Here is a 7,597-nt window from a genome sequence, read left to right as displayed (position 1 = left end):
TGTGCGTGTATGTGTGTGTTATATCGATGTAAAATTAACATTATTATAGCGTTATCAAAGAATCTACAAACAAGTTGACTGACTTATCTTCTGTATTTTTTAACTCAAAGCCAAGGTTTAAGCCGCGGTAACAATAAATATAATTTACATTTTCAGTTAGTGCTTTGTTCCTGATGAATTGCAGAGTGATCTTATATAGCCTAGAAGCCTCCTCAAGTTTTTTTTGTGTGCAATTTTTTCAAGCTATTCTTCTTTTGGCGCTGTGGGGAAAAATGATGAGGGTAAATTTTTACGATGCGCGCGCACACCGACACAAAAAACCGACACCCTGAAGTTAACCAGTCAACGAAGAAGAAGTTAGCAACGTGAAGTTAGCTAGCCATTGAAGTATAACTTCTTAAGTGCGTACATAAGTACTCACACACGCATACTTTTTTAAAGTTTGACTGATTTGCAAAACTGCTGGTATTTTAATACATTATGAGTTTGCACATTTTTTAAGGATATTTAATTTTGCGAAAGAAAAACTAGGTTTACGAAAAAAAATGTTACACACAAATAATAGTAATTGTTTGCTAGCAAACGGAATAAAAACCGACTTCAATAACATCGACCGGTAACATAACGTAGGTGGACGAAAAAATAGTCAAGTAAATACGCATTATTAGATATAACTAAAAAAGTACACGTCAGATCTCAATTAAATTTCAATGGGACCACATGACAAGCATGTCCATTTATGTCTAAAAGTTATAAGGTAACACAAATAAAAAATATAGTCGAATTGAGAACGTCTTTCTTTTTTGAAGTATTTAGTTAAGGAATTTAGAAGATCAGTCGTGAAGACTGGTATGATAATAAATAGAAAATGTAAATTAATTGAATAAATAAAAACATTTATTACGCCATTCGATGGCAACACACACTTAACGGACGTCAAAATATTCTATATTTGAAAAAATAAATTAAAGAGAATTCAACTAAAACTTTCAAAATTGCTGCAATTTATCATTAGGTATGTCACAACCTTAATGTAGCTACTGCTATGCAATATTACAATATTTTTTATTTTTCTGTGACTACAATACACAATTGAAATGAAATATAAATTGTCATTTGTATACGTAATTGTATCCTTTTAACACATATCCGGGTTCATTAACCTTTGAAACCGGAAGACGAACACAATAATATTACTACAGATAGTAAAGTCAATATAGGTATGCGCTATTGTTTACTGTTGAAAGTGAAAATGTAACGTGTAATAAGTTATAGTCTGCAAATCAATTATGGGATCGATTTGCAATGATTTGGTTTCATTTTTATTGGGAACTAGCTGACCCGGCGAACTTCGTATCGCCTAACACAAACTTTATCGTATGGTATTAAAGTTCAAATTGACTTTTAAGTATTATCACAAATCTTTTGTATGGGAGTATAGAAAAGTGTTGTTTTTAGACTTTTTCAGGAAATATAATTTTTTTTTTTTAGAATTTTTCTCTCCGTAAGAACCATCCTCGTACTTCAAAGAATATTTAAAAAAAAGAATTAGCGAAATCGATCCAACCGTTCTCGAGTTTTGCGCTTAGCAACACATTCAGCGACTCATTTTTATATTATAGAAGATTTATGTTACTTTGGTATTACATTTAAACCTTTGCATATTATGTTTTCTAAAATAATGATTCGTGTACTTTTGAAGCTTACTTAAATAAATAATTTGAACATTGATTTGATGGGGAGTAAGCTGGTGAATGCGGGACGAGAGCGTTACGAAAAGTGTGATCAGGCGAAGCGAACGGAAATTGAGATATAAGTTAGTGAAGTTAGAAAGAGAGAGCGTTATGTTCCGTAAGTATTAATTAGTCGTGTGGTCTAAAGCACACTCGTTTTTCTTATAGATACAAAACTGACTTAATAGTAAGCTGTTGCTGAGAAGTTGTATAAAACTTTTTTATAAATGTTTGAATATCATTTAAAAGCGATTTAATTTAAACATTTTTTTAATATCATATCAAAGATTGACCGTTCCAGCGGAGATCGAACCTGCATCTCCGACTGACCGTGTCGGTGCTCTAGCCAATTGGCTATGGAACGATGTATCCGCTAGATCGAAATTTTTGATATGATATGTTGTGTATTTGTTTGTGCACGTAATATGCTGCGTGTGTGGGAGAAAAACATAAAATACAAGTAATAAGACTGATCTTTGAAGAAATAAAAACAAATTGTGCTTTTTAATGTATTTTATACTTTATTTAAAAATATATATTATAGTTTTTGTTCCACTTGTTACTCAGATAGTTCCGTGTAAGTCTTTATCAAGACTTCTTATAGAAGTAAGTATAAACCAAATAATAACCAAGATAGCAACAAAAAAACCAATACAATCTGTGATGTACTACCTAATAATTAATAATTTAACAAAATATCTAGTTTCAATTACGTATTGATCGCATTTAACATAACAAGAATTAAAAAAATAAAACAAGAAACCCTTAAAACTAGCACAAGGAGCCTTGGATGAAAAATTATATTTTTAAGAAATCAAAATTAATAATTGTGTTTGCTCGCAAACGAATAAAAACTTCAATTACATAGACAAGTACTCGTAATACAACGTAAGTTGACGAAAAAAATTAACAAACGCACTAGTCGTCACTACGATTTTCGAGGATTACCCTCGATTTCTCTAGGATTCCATCATCAGATCCTGGTTTCCTTATCATGGTACCACCCCTGAGATATCTCCTTTCCAACAAAAAAGGATCAAAATCGGTTTATAAACGACGAAGTTATCCCCGAATATATATTCGGGGTATTTATATATATATATACGGTTGAATTAAGTATAAGTAAAAAGTAAGTGGCGTAAACTTGTGGAGGCCTATGTCCAGCAGTGGACTGTATAGGCTGTAATGATGATGATGATAATGATGAAGTAACCTCCTCCTTTTTTGAAGTCGGTTAAAAATAACTTAAATAGGCTTCAAAAGCATCTTCAAATCGTAATCTTACAAATCAAAATTGTAATTACCGTTAAAAGTCATGCTTAACCACCCTTTCGGAACTGGATTCTGGATAGAAGAACAGGTAAGAAACTAATAATTGTGTTTGCTCGCAAACGAAAAAAAAAACCGACTTCAATTTCATCAACTAGTAATACAACGTAGATCGACAAAAAAATAGTCAAGCAACTACGCGTTATCAAAGATTACTCAAAAAGTAGTTATCAGATCTCGATAAAATTTATATGTGACCACATGATAAATATCAGCTTTCGATTAAATTAAAAATTATCAAAATCGGTATACCCAGTAAAAAGTTATTGCGGATTTTCGAGTGTTTCCCTCGATTTGTCTAGGATCCCATCATCAGATCCTGGTTTCCTTATCATGGTACCAAACTAAGGATATCCCCTTTCCAACAAAAAAAGAATTATCAAAATCGGTACATCCAGTAGAAAGTTATGTGGTATAATACAACGTAGGTTGACGAAAAAAGCGTCAAGTAAAAACGCATTATTAGATATAACTCGAAAAGTAGTTATTAGATCTCAAATAAATTTAAATGGGACCAATTGGCACACAAAACCTTTCGATTAAAACAAAATTTGTCGAAATCGGTCTACCCGGTCAAAAGTTCTGATGTAACATACATAAAAAAAAAAAAAAAAATACAGTTGAATTGAGAACCTCCTCCTTTTTAACCGACTTCCAAAAAAGGAGGAGGTTCTCAATTCGACTGTATTTTTTTTTTTTTTTTTTTTTTTTTTTTTTTTTTTTTTTTTTTTATGTATGTTACATCAGAACTTTTGACTCGGTGGAGCGATTTCGACAAATTTTCTTTTAATCGAAAGGTGGTGTGTGCCAATTGGTCCCATTTAAATTTATTTGAGATCTAACAACTACTTTTCGAGCTATATCTAATAATGCGTTTTTACTTGACGCTTTTTTCGTCGACCTACGTTGTATTATACCGCATAACTTTCTACTGGATGTACGGATTTTGATAATTCTTTTTTTGTTGGAAAGGAGATATCCCAAGTTTAGTACCGTGATAAGGAAACCAGGATCTGATGATGGGATCCCGGAGAAATCGAGGGAACTTCTTGAAAATCCGCAATAACTTTTTATTAGGTTTACCGATTTTAATGATTTTTAATTTAATCGAAAGCCGAAGTTTATCATGTGGTCACATTTAAATTTCATCGAGATCTGATAACTAATTTTTGAGTAATCTTTGATAATGCGTTGTTTGATAACGTGTTGTTGTTGCGTGTTTTGATAATGTTGTTGTTGCTTGACTATTTTTTTGTCGATCTACGTTGTATTACTTGTCGATGTAATTGAAGTCGGTTTTTTTTTCGTTTGCGAGCAAACACAATTATTTGGAAGTCGGTTAAAAAAAACAACACAATAAAAAATTGGTAATATCTTGCAGGAAATACAGCGTCATTAGTCATCTACTAGCTGAAGCTCTCAAAATGAAAAAAGCCTGATTTTGAAACATTCTTCATTGGTGCTCCGCTCCTATTAATATATTATTATGCTCCTATTAATTATAGATGTAATCTTGCACCGAATAATAAGCTTTAGTTATTAATGTCTTTTTAATACAAATTACATTTATGTGCAGATATATCTATCCCCAAGCTCCCCAGTACAAGTTACAATTTGGTCGTACATATATGAATGTCTGTAGGTAACTATGGTTCGGTTAAAATATTTTATAGAAGTATGCCCACTTATATGGATTATCTCAGTATAAATATTTGTTGATGAATTAGATAAACGGTTCATTGGTAACGATAATTAAAATTTTAATTTGTAAGATGACGGTACGAAAGTGATTTTGAAGCCTTTGTTTTTGATATTGATATTGGTCCAATTGAATTAGTTGTATTATTACAGATATTTAAGGGGTCCATGAGATTATGCATTTTTAACATTTAGCATTTTTAACAGACTACAAAAAAGAAGGAGTTACTCGATTCGACTGTATTTTTTGTGTTCGATTTCGATGATTTTTTTTTAATCGAAAGGTGGTGCGTGTCATGTAGTTTTATTTAAATTTCTTTGAGATCTGACGTGTACTTTTTCATTTAACTCTAATAATGCGCAGTTACTTGACTATTTTTTCGTCTACCTACGTTGTATACAACTTACGATGGATTGGATGGATGGACGCTGCATTGGCGCAACGGTTACAGCCATGGATTGTACCTGTTGCGCTGGCTTGCGGGTTCGATCCCCGCACATGACAAACATTTGTATTGGCCGTATAGGTGTTTGCCGTGGTCTGGGTGTTTGTGCAGTCCTTGTGGGTCTCCCCTCGCAGAGTACGTTAAGCCGTCGGTCCCGGTTGTTATCATGTACACCTGATAGCGATCGTTACTCATAGTAGGGAATATAGCCGCCAACCCGCATTGGAGCAGCGTGGTGGATTAAGCTCTGATCCTTCTCCTACATGGGGAAAGAGGCCTTTGTCCAGTTGTGGGATATTACAGGTTGAAGCGTACGATGGATTACTTGAAATTCGTTTTTTTTTCATTCGCGAGCAAACACAATCATACCATAAACGTTATTGTGTCATGAGCTGTAATGGAAACCAGTGAAATATATAATGTTAAATTAGCTGTTTATTTCTCACAATATCAATGGTATTTGGTATTATTTAAATTAGATCTGCAATAAAAAATTATTTACAAATCATCATCATCATCACATCACTACAGCCTAGCGCAGTCCACTGAACATAGGCCTCCACAAGTTCGCGCGAAAAATGGCGTGTACTTATGTTGCCCGTAGTCACCACGCTGGGCAGGCGGGTTGGTGACCGCTGGGCTGGCTTTGTCGCACCGAAGACGCTGCTGCCCGTCTTCGGCCTGTGTATTTCAAAGCCAGCAGTTGGATGGTTATCCCGCAACCGGTCGGCTTTGTAAGTTCCAAGGTGGTAGTGAAATTGTGTTATCCCTTAGTCGCCTCTTACGACATCCACGGGAAGATAGGGGGTGGTTATATTCTTTACTGCCGTAACCACACAGAAAAACAAAAACAGGATTTAATTTTAAGAGCTTCTCGAAGTGTCTGTCACAAAATACCACATTGTTTACCTATCACAAGTGCGGTTGTTTAAACTGACTTGTTATTAAATATTTCATTGCAATTCGCATTTGAATAAATAAATAATTTATTCACGCTCAAAAGCCCCAAAATAGAGAATGAATCATTTTTGAACTGACTTCAAATAATGGAGGAGATTCTCAATTCGACCCTCATAAATTTTTACGGGGTTTCTATTTTGGTGATTCTGTTTGCGTTCGAAATATGATGCTTGTGGTGTGGTGCAATTAAAATCATTTGCTGTAACCAAAACAATATCATGAGTATAAAAAATAGTAAGTACGATTGTATTTAATGAATATAATTTCCTCGTTAATACTAATACGTCTAATTGTGGTTTCTAGCAAACGAAAAAAAAAAAAAAACAACTTTAATTACATCGACAAGTAATACAACGTAAGTAGACGAAAAAAAATTAACAAACGCACTAGTCGTCACTACGATTGTCGACGGTTCCCCTCGATTTCTCTGGGATTCCATCAACAGATCCTGGTTTCCTTATCATGGGACCTTTGGGATATCTCATTTCTATTCAATTAAATTTTTTAAAATTAAAATCGGTTTATAAGTGACGAAGTTATCCGCGAACATACATAAAAACATATACCTATTTATACGGTCGAATTGAGTAACCTCCTCCTTTTTTGAAGACGTTTAAAAATAGAAATACGTAGAATTATTTTATAGCTAATCTCTCTGAGAGAAGTCGTCACTCGTTTTCCTTATCGACGTCGAGACACCTTTCACTGCTTACTTTTCTCCGACGAAAGTCCACGAGCAACGTTTTAAATTAACAATCTTATATATACAAATATCGTGAAGCCGTAAAGTTTGTTTGTTTACGCGCTAATCTCAGGAACTACTCGCTCAAATTGAATTTTTTTGTGTTTGATAACTCGTTTATGTGAAAGGCTATAATAGGATAGGCTTTATTATATATTTTCGTACGTTTTATCCTCAAATTGACGGGGGAAACCGTGGGGAAAAGCTAGTATTCATATACAACTGACCCGACCGACGTTGTGTTGCGAATTGTCAAACGCGCAAACTTAAACGCGCAAACTTAAATGTGCGAAGTTAAAATAACTGCTACGTTTTTTGAGATTTTCCATTGTCTCCGCAAATTCTTTAATTTTAACCACCTTCAAAAAGTATTAGGTTCACAACTCTACTGGATTTTTGTTTTTTCTTGGCAGTAACGAACAAAAAATTCATTTTTAAGTATTCGTTGAGGTTACCTGCTTACATATCTATATTTCAACGATTTATTTTTATTTATATAGATTTTATGACAATTATAATAATGATAAGGCAACTGGAGATCCGGGACGGTTCGCTCGCAGCCAGGATGCAGAAGGCGGTGTTACTTGACTCGGCTAGGATTGTCTGTCGGTTTCTCAGCCCTAAGCCCCGGCCGTTTGATCTCCCTGCCGGGGCGCATTCCTCTACCCGCTCATTTTTATTTATGTAAG

This window comes from Melitaea cinxia, chromosome 1 (assembly GCF_905220565.1).
Source record: "Melitaea cinxia chromosome 1, ilMelCinx1.1, whole genome shotgun sequence".
In the NCBI taxonomy this organism is placed as follows: Eukaryota; Metazoa; Arthropoda; class Insecta; order Lepidoptera; family Nymphalidae; genus Melitaea; species Melitaea cinxia.
This window is presented reverse-complemented; position numbering follows the sequence as displayed.